This window comes from Dermacentor andersoni, chromosome 10, assembly GCF_023375885.2.
Source record: "Dermacentor andersoni chromosome 10, qqDerAnde1_hic_scaffold, whole genome shotgun sequence".
Lineage (NCBI taxonomy): Eukaryota > Metazoa > Arthropoda > Arachnida > Ixodida > Ixodidae > Dermacentor > Dermacentor andersoni.
The window spans coordinates 51,387,917-51,404,454 of NC_092823.1; the positions used below are offsets into that span (position 1 = coordinate 51,387,917).

At 43.1% G+C, this 16,538-nt stretch overlaps 1 long non-coding RNA gene across 1 annotated transcript; it reads right to left on the reverse strand.

Moving 5' to 3' along the window:
- Positions 1-11,961: 11,961 nt before the first annotated feature.
- Positions 11,962-16,219, reverse strand: LOC129388276 (uncharacterized). The gene is made up of 3 exons (XR_011890782.1): positions 16,097-16,219; positions 13,018-13,055; positions 11,962-12,012 (listed from the first exon to the last, which is right to left on the reverse strand). It is a non-coding gene; the product is annotated as an uncharacterized lncRNA (long non-coding RNA).
- Positions 16,220-16,538: the final 319 nt, after the last annotated feature.

Genomic DNA, 16,538 nt, shown 5'->3' on the forward strand with positions numbered 1-16,538 from the left:
TTTGAGCTTCTCTGTACTTCTCTGTGAAGCGGAAGAGACGAATTACGAGTTTTTAGGCAACCCTACCTGAAAGCCACAGTTGCTGGGTACCAATTAACAAAGAGCCTCTGCTTTTTCTAGAATAAAGGCTGCCTTATAGCCAGTAACTGCTGACTTCTTTGTAACATGGCGAGCTACCATGCGTATTGCTATCGCTTTACAACATCACATACATTTAATCGATGGTTTGCTGCATTTGGACTTCCCTACTTCATATTTACCATATTCGCCTTTACAATAGATGTGTACCTACAGAGGACCGTAATTTCTACGTAAGCAGATCCCACACTTGATGTCCTTACGAGACATCCAGTGTTTTTAAACATATAAAAATACGCTTTACAAAAGATAACAAGAAAGCAACTTGGCTGTTCTATCGTGCCTTTTCGCAGAAAGAGGTATTACTGGTTGTAAAAGCACTATGGAATGCGAACAACTAATTGTGCCCAAAAATCAATCAATAACATGAAATAGACAAAAAGTAAACCAGAAAAACATAGCCACGATTTTAATTCTCTGGAGCTTATTTGGCGAATAGGCTAAGATATGTCAGTGTTGTGGATGAATGTGCGGTTTTTAACGATGCAGGTAATTCTCAGTACACAAGCCTGTACACAATGACGCTTTCAGCATCGGAAAAACGCCAAAGCAGGGCAGCCAGTATTAGAAGTTATATAAAATTGACTGAAATCATTCTAACTTCTTTCGTACCCAAGATTTTCAAAGCGTTCGTTAACATGCATTTCTGAATATTAGTTGCGGATTATAACAAAGTTCAAGCTGCCAAATTCAGTGCATACAATACGCGCTCACGATCGTGTATGCTAAGGATAACATCGATACGCGCCGCGGAAGGAGCTGAAATTTCGAAATGAACACCGTTTGCCGTTCTCCTCATGGGAGCGGTGCTCGACGTGTATGAGAAAGTGCGCCTACGTACATGTTTATGCTGTGATGTCGCTTATAGTGGCACGTGACACTTCGAGATTTATGCAAGGCAACTTATGTTATTTTCGTAATCTGTTGCTTCAATAGATGACCTAAAATTTAGACAAATAATAAAATACACAAACCAAATGTCTGCGTTTTTTTTAGTTCTCGCCGCAGCAAGAGAGATGTACTTCCGTTTCGTCTGCTTGTTTCTACATCGCTTGCGCGCGATCATGCTCTGCGATCCGCATGCGTCCGCCCCAGTGTTCGCGTAGCACAGACTTATACAGCTAGTCAGGTATCCTGGTGCACAGCGCGCAAGATTGTGCGCTGCGCGAAACTAGACAAGCGCTACACCTCACACGCGGGACCGTCAGCGGAAGTGCGCCACGGAGCAAGAAAAGCGAGAGAGCAAAATAAAACAAAATAACGTATGAGTCATGCGATCCTCCAGCTCCTGTATGGGAGACCGTAGGGAGATTTCACTTGCGGAGACTAAATGGGGTAGTTGGAGAGAGTGTCCTTGTTGGTGGTGACGCTCGCCTCCTGAAATCACGGGTTCGTGGCACTGAAATATTTCTATCTCGGCTATTATTTCAACAGTTTATAAAAAAAATTTTGCGGTAGATTGCTTCCAAGAGGGCACGTAACAACTTTCATGGTATAACCAAATTTGCTACGTGGCCGGGTGAGGGGCCCCTTGAGGCGTTGTGCGAACGCGTGATAGCACTTACATGATGTAAAAACGTATTTTATGTGCATCTCAGTGTAAGGGGTGAGCAAATTGTCATATATAAAATAATTATTTTTCAGTTCACGGTTATTGTATGTTTTATGCAGGCATTCGGTGATTCAAAAACACGTACTTTGTATGCAAAGCACTCGCGAGACAGTTTATGATGAATATACTGTGATTTAAACAAATACCAACCGAAACACCTTTGTTAACCAAGGCTTATAAACTTACGGCAAAGTTACATTTATCCGGGCACTTGTGGTACTTCTCTGGATGCGCTCTTTTTTCTTCTTCTGCAACAAAAAGTCAGGCCGTTCAGTTTCTTTAAAATATAATCGGTAACTGTAACTCCCTTTCAGTATGAGAGCGGCATCAAAGATAACCACAACACCGCACCATATTCCCATCAAATAAATCCTAGTGCATGGGGTTAAAGAGCATTCACCTAGATCAAAGCTACTATACGCATTTAGAAGCTACCAATCAAAATGGCTCTGCGGTGTTGCGTTGAATGAGGATATAAGTTCGGGCCAGTAGCTTCAAGTTCGTTGCGGGAATGCAGCTGGAATCACCATCGTGCGGGAATATAGGTGTGTTTAGTCGAAAGATGTAGAAACACATGGACTGTGTGTGCAACTTTCCGCTAAAGGTTTATTGCCGCGCTTCGATTCTTTTCGCCGCACTCGCGCCATGCGTTAAATTGGCAGTACAGACATTTATATTTTTTGCTTCTTTTAGAATTTTCTGTCACAATGCGCTTTACTTCTCACAGCCTTTTCTTAAAATTGAACCGCACTAGTAATTCCTGCAAATTTTCTTTGTAGATTTTGGGCCACCCTGCTTATCAACATTCGCGATGGCGTTTGCTAATATTTAGGTATATCATGCGATAGAAATGTCAGTGTGCAATAATGTCCCCATCTTTCAATCAGACAACTATTAAGACGAATAACAAAATCCTTACCCAATACTAACACAAGAACTTACCCAAAGAAATTGGCTCGTCACACTCTCCTCCCTTGCAGAGGCCAGCAACTGCGCCTGGTGGAGGACCATATACACTCTGGAAAATTGAGACGCAGTCAAAAAAGGGCAATTTCCGAAGAATTTCGACAGACCTGCTAATAGTACTAGCGAAATTCTAGCTTATCCCGCAGTGGAGTCGAGTGGCGACGCCAGCGGTCCACTTTGGGTGGTGCTAACGGCCACCACGTGCCCTTGTGCCCGTGCCCCCTGCCATGCCACTTCGGAAAATGTAGGTCCCTGTACAAAGGAAGGCTCTTGTGAGCTTCTTTTAACAAAATGTTTTCTTTGACATTAGAGGTCATCATTTCTTTTTCCTTCTTCCATGAGGGACAGGAGTAAGAATAAGCAAGGTGTTCACCGTCACAGTTTGCACAGTGGAGTGGGTTCTGGCAGTTGTCCACAGGGGGGTCATAGAACGTGCACGCTCCTCAGGTGGTACTGCCTCGGCAGCTTTGAGAGCCTTGACCGAATCTTTGTCACTTGAAACATTGTCGTGAATTTTCTATGTATGGTATGGCATTGATTTTCATGTAGCCTGTCTCGATGTTTTCGGGAAGTGTGCTTGTACAAAAGCTGAAGATCAGCTGCTTTGTGGCAATTTCCTTATCCTCTCGACGGATATTTATTCTTTGCAAATTCGTGACAGGTTGTTTGTTCCCGCCCTCGAGGAGCTCTGTCTTAAACAACTGTAGGAGGTCTTGTTCTGAAAACACACCTCGTGTGGTCTTGAGGGAGTGGTGAGGAGGTATTGAAATTGGGGTTTTACCAAATGAAACGAGATTTGACAATTTGTCGGTTGGGTTTTGTTACGAACTTCAAGGAGAACGTCACCACTGGCCATGTTTGTAATATTGTACCTGGGGCCTAGAGTGTCATTGAGGCACTTTTCAACAACAAAAAAAAAAAGAAAAAGTTAATTCTTACAATCCTCTGGTGCGTTTAGCTATGGATGACATGGAAATATGGGAAGATGTTTTTGCTCTTGGAAAAAAAAGTCGAAAGATTCATCGGTGCGCCCTCTTAGTCAACATCCTGCTGCATAAATTAGTGATTGCTCAGGATATCCTGCTGACACAAGAATATCGACTTCCTTGCAGAAGCTGTTCAGTGTCTTGTGCACGCAGGATTTACCCGTACCATTTCGAAAATAATGCTACACAATACTTCTTTTTAACAGTTTATTGTGCACCTATATAAACGGGAACAGTGGCTTGTTGCCTCTAGGCTCGTATGACCAGCAGACATGCCGTTGCTTAAAAAGAAGTTCCAAGTAAAGAAACTTGACTGAATTATTTTCAAGCGTTTCGTGGGTTGACAAGGGCCTCAAGCACTCACGATAAATAACTATGACATCGCCTGTTCACCGGGCAATGCCACTCAATGATCTGCATGAAAGAAGGAGTAGTTTATGAGAACTCTGGCTCTAGGCCTACATTGAGTGTGGTTGCTTGAAATGAAAGCCTCGGAAGCGCTGGTGTAGCATATCAAGTACGAACATATGTAAGCAGAAACTGGGAAACAGCCATCACCAGAAACTTTTGTTAAGCTGATGCAAAGACCTGCTGATTTGTAATTTAATATAGATCCTGTAATCATTACTTGGATCGACGCAGACGTCAGTGGCAAAGAGCAATGACAGAAAATCTCCTCTGATACCTTGTGTAGCCGAGATAAAATGCATTCCTACTTTATTTTTATTTTTTCGCGCAGGGTATACCATTCTTGCGCAGCAAAAGCACCATATAAAACAGCTAAGAACAAGGACTACAAGTGTGCGCGTATGGTATCGCAACTATCATATTATAAACGATTCCCCTTAAGGAGGCACTAATAATATTTCATAGAAGGAGTGGAATCCGCGGCATCATCGACACGCCCAATCTATCTGTTGGCTGCAGGCATTAAGCCGAAAAAACCCCTCTTTCACCACTACAGACGAAAAATGGTACGTTCAACAACACATAAATCATGGTAGTGCCTTTGGAAAAATGGTCGCGTGAAACAGTTACTTAGGAAATCGAACCTAAATATCGCCGCATTGAGTACTCAGGTGGTTCAATTTACTGGCAGTTCGATTTGTGTTGTATAGCTTGCCATTATTTTATACAAATGACAAAAACAAGTTCCGTACACAAACATATACAGCGTGACTGAAGTCGGTAAATAAACAGAATATACTCGTTATGCGATCGTTCTCGAAGATCTTGTCCTCTGGCAAGTTCATTATCCAAGTGGGTCCTCACACGACGATTTACACTTCTGGAATACGCGTATAAGTTAGTGTATGAACAATTTTGATCGGCATCTGAGGCTTATAATCGTAAACTGGCATGAAAACATCATATTTATTGCTTGGTCTAAGGCAAGCAGTTGGTGTAGGCAACATATATACAAATAAATATTGACCACCTAAGTTTTATCAGGGGTATCGTTACATAGAAACGCAACTGCTACTCAGTTTCTGTAAATCCAACGGTCTGTCAATTGTCTAGGTTAATTTATTTTCAGAAATGTGATTCGTCAGACGACTAAGTTGCACTTTTAAATAATGGCATGTGTGTTTTTGTAAGCCGTTTCCAGTATATAATATTACATGTGCAGTAGCAGAACATCAAGTCCTTGTGAATGATGCGACGCGATCATTGTAGAAAGCATCGAAATTCCAGCACACATTACTCCATCGACTAGACTTCTCTCTTCTACTTCGTCTTCCATCGGATCAATTAACATCCGACACAACAGTATTTTTCCGACTGTGACTTCGTGGTATTTTCTAATATCCTTTGTTTTCCTCCCCGAAAGAGAATAGACTGGTGCTTCTAACCACTGCCTCAGTGAGACGTGTATCCAGGGGCGCTAAAACAGATAGCTAGGGCACTATTACTTGAAGCTATTCCAAATTTTTCTATTTCAATTCTGCAATCAGCCATGCGTAATTTCTCCACCCCATTTTGCTTGTCTGTCAAGCGACGTCACGAAACCCGCGTTAGCTACCCATGTCATATGACGTGAACACACTGATTATGCATGATTGAAAAGAACAAAAGAAACGTAGCTACTTGTGATTCGACGCCTCTTCGCCATTAGCCCTCGGCTATTGGTCAAAAGTTTTTAAGCAACACCCACCTATATAAAATGCCTTCCTACGTCATTTTTATTTTTTCGCGGAGGCTATGCCGTGTTTGCGCAGGTAAAGCCCCATATAAAACACAGCTGTCACGCGGCGTCACGAAACCGCGAGAACTGAACACGTGAAAATGACGTGTACTCGTTAAGGATGCATTAGTATGCCGAACAAAACTGATTATTTTCTTTTGAATAGCCGCAGGTGGCCCCTTTCGGGAAGGAATAAAAAATGGCGACCGCTCATCGCTCAGGCACCGGCTACACACACCTGCTGTAGTACATGGATTTGTATGTATACAATAAAGCTTTTTGTGTGGCCGTGTAACCTTTTCGAGCACTTTCGGTACGGTTACGACGTCGTTCTGTCAACTCTTCTTTGGGGAGGATTCCTTTTAGTGGCATTCTTAACGTTTCGTTGCATGCCATCGCGAGTTTCGACCAGCCACCGCAAGCTAAGTAGGGGAAAGCGGACAAATCGCAGACGCCGGCACCACCCTCTTCATCCGGTTATCTATTGCCAGTGCACTGGCTCGGCCCCATCGAATGGCTCTCCACATGATCGTGCTCCTCGCTTCGGGTCAGCCAATTAGATAAGACAAGCTGCTCAGTGCAGGCAATGTTATTCGTTTTTAAAGCAACGAAAAGGTACCTCCTCTAAACTAGGAGAGCGTTTGATGGGTCTATTCACGCAACCCTGTGGGTCACCGCCCGATGCTTGTGTCGGCGATTAAGCAAATTTGACGTCAGGAGATTGGAATAAGAACATATTGCAATAGCTTACGTTAGAGGGCCGCTATTCCAAACTTTTCTGTTCCAATTCTACAGTCAGCCCTCGCAATTGGTCAAAAACTTTTTTGGACCACCCGCACCTTGCCTGTCTGCCACGCGACGTCACGAAAAACGCAATGGCTCCCTATCTTGTATGACGTGTACACACTTATTATACATGTTGGAACAAACGAAATAAATCATTGTTATATCTCCTTCGAAGCTTTTTTGCCATCAGCCCTTGGCTATTGATCAAACGTTTTTGGCTGCGCCGACTTCACCTCCCGGCCACGCGACGTCATAAAACAGTGAAAGCTCACCGCTTCAAAGTGACGTGCACGCGTGCAAGGTGTATTATTCTGCCGAACAAAACTGATTTTTTAATAGTGACATGCAGCCTTGCTACGAAAGGAATAAAAGATAGCTGCCGCCGATCTCTCAGGCACTGGCTACTCGCACTTGCCGAAGAGCATGAGTTCATTTGTGTAGCACTTTCGGCACGTTTACGACTTCGCCCTGTCAACTCTTCCTGGCTGTGGATTCTTTCTAGCGGCATTAATAACCTTGCTTTGCGCGCCACCCTGATTTTCGCCCACCCAGCGCAAGCTAAGTAAGGGAAACCAGACCAATCAAAGGCGCCGGCACCACCGTCTTCATCAGGTTATCTAATTTCAGTGCGCTGGCTCGGCCCCATCAAACCTTGGCTACTTGATCATGCTTCTCGCCTCCTCACAGCCAAATACAAACAAAAAACCGCGCAATGTAGGCAACGTTACTCGTTGTAAAAGCAAAGAAAATTGGCCTCCTATAAACTAAAAGAGCGTTTGATTAGGCTGTTGAGGCAACGCTGCGGGTCACCGCCCGAGGCTTGCATCAGCGGTTACGCAAGTTTGACGTCAGGGGATTGGAATAAGAACCTATTGCAATAGCTTTATCTTATAGGACGCCAGCATGTTCGAAAGGTGCACTATTATCATAGGTTGGCAGCAGGTATCGCACAGTACGAGCGTTAATCTCAAAGTCTTTCTTTAAAGTCCGTCGGAGGACATCCCAGAATAGGATGGCGTCGGTGCAGCTAACAAAAGAATGTTCAATTGTCTCTGGTACATTACAAAGGCGACAGTTAACAGAAGAGACAAAGATACCCTTTCTTGTAGCCATGTTTTTACGGGTATGGTTTCACTATCAAGTTTATAAAAGAATGCTTTGCAGCAAGGGGATAAATACATTTTGCGAACTCGCTTTAGTACATCGCGGCCTGGCCATTTATTGTATAGTGATCGGTAAAATGGGGGCGGAAATAGCATGGACAGTAAATCTTTGTACAACGTTTTGTGCGACACAGACCACAAGTATTCAGTAGAAAACCGAACTGTCAGGGAATGAACTACCAAGTAAACTTCGTGCATGAACCCCCAGAAGCATAAACGCGACGAAACATTTGAAGAAACAACTAAATCAGGTAACGCATTAACAAGTACGACTTGCATGTATTACCGAATTATAGGATGCGAAGTATCAGGAAAAAAGAAACGAGACACTATTTGCCACGCATAAAGATATACTAAGCCCAGCCCACCTTCACTAACAGGCCTAAAAATATTGTCTCCCCTCAAGGTCTCAAAGGTTGAAGACCATACGAAGGTTGCAAATATACGGTGAAAACGTTGGATGTATAGCCTAGCACAATGAATATCTTGCAATATCTACCAAATTTTTGTTGCCGAGAACTTATTGCAGGCTTCGGCTTTCCCACAAATAAAAAGTCGTAGTGGGATGAATGTCTGGGCGTAACTTTGTAGGGCCGAAACCCGTTCTTTCGAATAGTGTGCGCTTAATTTATATGCGTCTAGCGGCACGTCAAGATACTTTGGTGGGCCATTGCCCACTTAACGCCTGCAAACTTCTGGTATATAGCACCATGAGCCATAAGCCTAATTTTTTTGAGGAGTTCATTCGTGCTCCTGACAAACTGCCAAATTCTTCTATTGTCGATACTACCTTTTCAACAGTGGGCTTATTCGTGCAGAAGAACGCTAGATCATCTGCATAAGCTAAGACTTTTACTTAATTACCCTGTATATTGAAGCCATGGATGTAACTCGACTGAATTACGCTTAAGCATAGCGATTCCAGGTAAAGGGCGAATAGTAGTGGGGACATCGGGCATCCTTGTTTTACTGATGAGCAAACAGGGAGGGCTTCGGAGAGTTGGCCATTAATAACTAAACGAGTAGTACAACAGGTTTAGCAAAGTCTAATGCCTTCAAGCACAATGGAGCCAACATTGGCATGCTCCAGAAGAGAAAATAAATAGGAGTGACTGACATGATGAAAAGCTTTAGCAAGGTCTACCTGGAGCATTGCAAGCTGCTCAGTGGAACCATAACAGTAATGAAGAAGTGCACGGGTGATATGTATGTTGGTTTGAGTTGATCGGCCCCTAATTCCACACGTCTGATGGGAACCAATTAGAATTGAGATCGCAAATTGCAATCTATTAGATAAAACTTTTCTAAAATTTTTGTAATCCACGTTTGACAATGTGATTGGTCGGTAGCTTTCAACAGAACGCAGTTTCTCTGTATCTGAACTTTTGGGAATTGAAACTGTGTGGGTTTTGCAAAAAAGATTGCGGAAGGGCGTCGACCTCTGAACTTGTAATAAAATTGTCCAATAATATGGGTCTGATAATTGATTTGAAATCTTTGTAAAATTCACTTGAAAGGCCATCGGGGCCGGCTGTTTTTGACAAAGGCAGCTGATCAATAGCTAGCTCAATTTCTTGGATCGTAAGGCTAACGCTGATGACTGCAGAGTAATCATACTCTAATGGTTTTACAAGTGATACAAAACCCTAAAGCTTTTGCATCGTGGTCGTCCGGAGGGGAAATAAACAGCACAGTGTAGTAAGTTTCGAACTGAGGAATTATGTCATTCGTATTTGCTAGGCTGATGCAAAGGAGCTTCCTCATTTTTAATCAACGTAGATCCGGTAATCATTATTTGGATCGACGAAGACGTCCGTCGTAAAGGCGAGTGAGTGACAGGAAATCTCGTCCCATACCTTGCTTTGTCAATATGAAATGCATAACTACTTTATTTTTGTTTACAAGGGCTACGTCAAGCCTGCCCACCTAAAGCACCATATAAAACACAGCTAAAAACAAGGACAAGTGCGCACGTATAGTGACGCATCAGTATGATGTTATAAACGATTCCCCTGAAAGAGGCATCATGAGTATTTCGTAGGAGTTGAATCCCCGGATTCATCAACAGGTTCAATTTATTTATTGGCTATGGGCAATAAATAAAGAAAGTGCTCTTTCATAACTACAGACGAAAAACGACACGTCGAAGAACACGTAAATCATGGTAGTGCATTCAGAAAAATGGTCATAGGAAGCAGTTACTTAGAAAATGGAACCTAAATCACCCCACGTCGAGTACTCAGGCGGTTCGATTGACTCGTAGTTCGATTTGTATCGTACAGCTTGTCTAAAGTTTACACAAATCGCAAAAACAGGTTCCGTACACAAGCACATACAGTGTGACTGAAGTCGTTAAATAGAGAAAATATGCTCGTTATCGGATCGTTCCCGGATCTCTTGTCCTCGGCTAAGGGCCTTCTACAGGTGGGTCGCCACTACACGACTTACGATTCTGGGATACGCGCACATAGTTAGTGTATAAACGCCTTTGCTCGTTATCTGAGGCGGATGATCATAAAGTCGCATGACATGATCACTTTTATTGTTTGGTCTAAGGCAAAGTGTTGGTGTAGGCAATGTATATTCAAATAGACATTGAGGTGCTAAGTTTTGTCAGGGTGGATCCTTTACTTAGAAACGCAACTGCTACTGAGTTTGCATACATCAACCGGCCTGTTAAATTTCTAGGTTCCCTTGTTTTTAGAAATGTGATTCTTCAGATGACTAACTTGCACCGTTAAATAACGACATGCGTGTTTTTGTAAGCCTTTTTCAGTATATAATATTACATGTGGAGCAGCAAAATTTCCAGCACTTGTGAATGATGCGACGCCATGACTGCAGACAGCTTCAAGATTCCAGTACACGCTACTCCATCGACTAGACACATCTTTTCCACTTCGGCTCCCCCTCCCCCTCGCCTCTGATGTATTCACACCCGACACAACAGTACTTTTTGGACCGTGACTTCGCGTCACATTCCAACATCCTTTGTTTTCCGCGTCGAAAGAAAACAGAGTGGTGCTTCTGAGCACTGCTGCAGTGAGAACAGTATCCAGCATATTCGATGCCGGCGTTCTCGTTACAGCACACGCAGGCACACACAAGTTCGCAACCGTATAAACCCGTCTTTTGGACTGGCCCCGTTCGGAGCGCACAATCCTGGATTGCCGGCCGGCACAGTCGTCACACGACAAGTCCGTCGAAGCACTATTGAAGAGACAGAGAGAGAGAGAGAGATTCTCTGTTGGGGGTTGAAAAGTGGGGCTAAGTGCAGCGCGGTAACTGTTTCTCAACAGAGGACACCTCAAACGCACTGCATAAGAAGAAAGGGAGAGAAAGCTGGGGTGGCAGAAGCAGCGATAATGGAGTAGGCCTAGGAGCGTCACGGTACAAGCTCAAAGACGGTCGCTAGAACCGGCATCATCGGCGAAGTTTAGTACTGCACGGAACAGCACCTTAAGGGGGAAGTTGAAGCACGAAGCCTGCAGAATGAGAGGAATACATCCCGTTATTAGGCCAATCAAGCACTATTCAAGTTTTCACGCCAGAGTGGGCTAAAAAGAGTGCGTTCTTCCCATGCGTACCCCATCTACTCTCTTTTTATTTCTCATTATTACTTTACGTACCCACTATTTTTTCCGTGTTTTCTTCCACCAGTGTGGAGTTAGCAAACCAGAATGTTCTTCTCCGGTTAAATTCCCATTCTTTCTCATGATATTTTGCACTGCAAGTGACATACAACAATGGTTTCTATTGAAAGCACTGGCGCTTTTTGCATGCGCCTGCTATATGACAGAAAGATACGTCCCACTAGAGGGGGATCTGTGGAGTAAGCTGCGCTGCTGGAATGGAGGTCACGCTTTTATGCATCGGATCGTTCTGTCATCTGTATTGTTTTTTTATTTGTTTCCCATTTGCCCTCCTACAATAGACAACAATTAGGACCAAAGTGTTTGTAAATACATGAATAAAATACTTCGCCTCTAAAATTGCTTCTCCTTCACAAATTTCTCAAAAAATTCATGGTGGACTAGTTATTGTTCTCTGTATTCAAGCTTTTGTTCTCCACGACTGTGAAACACCTTGAATTGAAATTATCACCAAAAACTAAGCTTTCCTTACCACACAAGGTGTTCCATTTGCCGTGCCATTACATGAAGTAGGGTATCCTTCCTGCAATGAGGAATGAAGTTGTTTTTATTATTTCTTGTGCAATCCTGTATTAGTGTACAGCAATCAAGAGGGGCACATTTGCTATTACAGCCAGATAAAAAAGTTACCTAGCTTCTGAACACTATTTTTATTACATATGTATTACACTGTGGCAAATTATGCCCATTATGTTACTGACGTCGATAAATCCAAGAGTAATACTGCCTTGACAAGGCAAATATCATTTTCTTTAGTTTTCGGGCACGCATGTTTCAGGCGATGATAGCAACCGGTTTGCTCACATTATTCCGTAAGAAAACCTTTATTTAGCGGTTCCCAGTAGCTACCATCCAATTTACCATCCAATTTTAGTTAAGAAAATTCGATGGACAATACAGAGCGACATAACATAACATAAACAGCCTGCACTGCTGATCGGCAGCCGCTACCTTGTATAGATAATTAGTAATAGGCAAGTTAGACCAAACTACCAGATGTTGACTTCACCTGAACACAGCGTTAGCCCTCCCCGACATCATACTTTGCAGGGGATTGCTGAGGGCGAGGCAAGCGTTTGTCAGTACAGAAAAAGTATATTGATCTTTAAAAAGCTAACGACTTGGAAGCTTTCAAGTAATGTTTCCTTATAAAAACAGGAAAAGTACAAGAATTTGGAGTGCGCAAATTTATCTAGACGTCTTTGCTATTGCAGTATCTTAATTGCACCAAGAATCAGAGCCACAGCACCAAGCATACCTAAGTGAATATTTCTGCAGTGTCCTATAACAAAGTGTCCTGTGTTGGCAGTATCTAGGTTATTGTGGCTATTTTGTCATCATATCTATCTGACGCTCATAATTGAAAGTAGTTGAACTCCACAGGTTCGGTTAAATACAACGTTAGTCATCATTCGGTGTTTCTCTTACGCACACATTTTCACTCTTGGTATTATGCTTTCACAAATATTTCATTACGGGAAAGTATAGATATTTATCATGTGTACAAATGAAAATGTGTGATAATTACCTGTTCGCACTCTTCTATCGAAGAGAAGACATATGTCGCTGTGTGATATAAAAAAAGAACAGATAATCACATTCTAAACGTAAATCACCACAGCTTTTTTTTAAGAAAAAGGAAACAGAAGTATTGCAATGTCTAAGTCTAATAATTATTTCCTACAACCTATATAATAAGATCCTACAATACTGTTCAGATGGCACAATGACGTATGTTCTAAATGCTCTAAACTGGGCTCCACAAGTTACAAATATAACTCCTTCACATCACCCTGGTACAAATATTGAAGTATCATGAATAATGCTTCTGTAAAGGTGGCAGTTGGGTGCCTTTACAAGGCGCCCATTGGTATGGACACCTTCTGTAAAGGTGTCCACACAGGAGAACTATTTTTAGCGGCAGCAAGCACAAATAAGACGGTGTTCTGTCCAGACGAGAATTCATTACTAAGATCTTGATGAGGGCTTCATGTCCTCCAACCCTCGTTTGTAGAATTTTTTTCTTCTGATGGAACATTAAACACATTGAAATGGTCGGGAATTCCAAAATTGCTCTAAAGGTCAGTTTAGAAAGGAGAAAGTTTAGAAATTCCTATCGCAGTGTCGCTGCGCATTCAGTGACTTCATTAACCTTGTCCTCGAATTTCTTAACAATCATACCATTATAACATTTTGATTCTTAGAATCGGTATTGCAATTCGCTTTCGCGGAAAGTTGGCCTATGCTATCCCTATCTATATTGCCAGGAAATAAATCAGTATTTGAAGCCTAAGGAAAACGAAGCTGCTGCGCTACACAGCCAGCACGCGATTTTTCTTGCAGGTATTCCTCCTGTCAGGTGTTTATTCGTACAGTAGCGCACGCGCCGACGCCCCAGACGAAGAAGGAAAAAAAAAGCCTGATTTAACATGCACCCTTAAAATAAAATAAAGAATGGTACTAGGCACCACGTAGGCCCATTAAAGACAGCCGTCAGCAACAAGTGCGACACCGTCAGCTACACACAGCTGTCATGTAAGATATGTTATGGGGTATGTTTGTCCTCACATGCCGACAATCACCAAACTAGGGAATACTCTTCCCTGTGAAGCCTATCAAGTTTGAGTCGGTATGACGATTCGAGGGAACTAGCACCTCCAGTATATTTGGCTTAGCCAACGCAAATAATACCACAGATGCCGCAGCATCCCACATGCAGAAATGCACGTAGCACTGTTCACGTCAAAAAACGGTAATGGTTGAGCAAGGCACGGTAGATTGCAAGGGACCTGCGGAATTCCGAGGATGAGTCCTACGGCGTTGACACGCAGCACAAGAAGGGACGTACTGGCGAACGAATCGGTACGTGCCTCGCCAGCAGTACTAAAGCCGAAGATGGCAGAATGTTTTAAAGACATGGATGGCATGAATAGAGCGCATGGCTGCATTGGGAGTCATCGTGGAAAGCTGGCAGATGTCTAAGCTCAGATGACGGGAAATAACTAGGTGCCATCTACGGCCGTCGCAGAGGTCATTCCACCGGTACAACAGATGTTCGCGGGTGGCCAAGTGTTGTGCTTGAGAGGAGAGCCATGGTACAGGAAGTGAGGAAGTCCAGCAGTGAATAGGTCCTGGGATGTGCACGCTCCTCAGCCGGCATATTGCTGAAGGTGAGAGCTGACAAATTGCTGGTGGATGTTAGCGATCAAAGAAGACCAAGCAATTTTTGCGTACAGAGCGATAAATGGCATTGGGCGTAAAGCCCAACGAGCGAGGCGGCCAAGTGGGTCTATCAACGATGCTGACCAGCATACGGCTTGGTGGAAAGCCACATATGAAACTAGCGTCCATGCAGGTAAGTACGAAATTTGCCGATTGCCCCAAAAAACGCGATACATTAGTTTTTAGTTCAATTCTGCCTTCGTTAGGGGACGCCTGGCATAAGCGACAATGTACTCGTCAAAGCTGTCTTTGTCTTGGGCGAGAATGGTGCCAAGTCCGACACCGCTAGCATCGGTCTGAATCTCAGTTGGCGCATTGGGATGAAAGTGGCACAATAGGGAGGGGATGCGAGGAACTGGCTGAACCTCGTAAATGAGCCGTTCAACTCCTAACTCCAAACCCAGAGGTCAGACTTGCCAGTAAAAAGCTCTGGTAAGGGGTGATGATGGAGACGAAACTACGCATGAAACATCAGAAACATGAATACAAACCAATGAAGTCGCCTCGCTCATTTGCAGTGGTTGGCTTGGGTCACTCAGCAATGGCTGAAAGTTTGGCACGATCTGGCAGAATTCCCTCTTTGCAGACGAGGTGGCATAGAATCGTAAGCTTATACTGTCACCAAAATGATATTTCCTTCAAATTCAGGTGCAACCGAGCTGATGTGAGGCACGCAAGGACTTTTTTAGAGCGGACGAGAAGCGATTCGAAATCTGTAGACAATGCCATAAAGTCGTCTATGTAGCAAATACCTGTGTGCCATTTAAGACCCCTGAGAATAGCTTCCAAGGCCAGCCGCCTTGCTTCAACGGCTATGTTTGACATTTTGAGAGAATTCATTTTATTGATGGTTAGATGGCCAAAGTATACGTTTAAGGCAACTATAGTTTGCATGTATCAATAGACACTAAAAGGAAAGAAAACGACAAGACTGGGAAAGACTCCCTTAACAAACAGCGTCAAATGAGACAACATATGGCAAAATTGAGTGGCAAAGACGTTCTTTTCATCGCTTGCTTTCTTTTCTGTTCTTTAGCTCGTTTAACACACTCATTAATAAGAATGGAACACCCGCTAGCACGCTATTATATCGTAGAAAAGACTACCGTTTGGTTGTTCCTGAATAAGTGCTGCACTAAAAAGCTACGTCTTTATAAAGTCAAATTATTAACGCAAAATTGACGGTAATACCGGTGACTAAGCTCATTTGGTGCCATATCAAGTATCAATACTAAACTCTTAGATCTAACAAGGTCAGGAAAACCAAAGCATTGGAAAACACAGCACTGACAATAAACAAAGCATACGTCATAGCCAGCCCTGTAGCTGAAACAGGAATCATGAACATCATGGCATTAGAGAACGGTCACCGAAGCGAAACTTACCTGTAAGACCGGCAACTAAAATTACGCTCTGTATAAGGCTTTTCATTTTCTCGCTCGGTCTTCTGAACAGCTGGCACACAAGTGTCTACAATTTCTGCTTTCGGTAAATAGTTCATGCCTGTTTATATGGCTCCTGTGAGATATATGGATCGGGCTGTCCTTTGTAACGCAGTAACACAATAAAAAGTAAGAAAAGGTGAAGAGGCTGTTCATGATGGAGCGTTCTCATCGCGCAGAAATTCACTTCAGTGTCTGTTTTACGTACATTATTCTTCAGAGCGTGATGTTAATAATCCCATTCGCCGCGTGAAGGAGCCCATGACCATTATTGTTATTGGTTTTGCTGACGTATGACTCGTGCTCAGCTTTTGTCAAAGGTTAGGGGTGTACAATGTTTTTTTCTTCTAGCAGGAAAGACAATGCACAAATTCTGGTAGCGTAT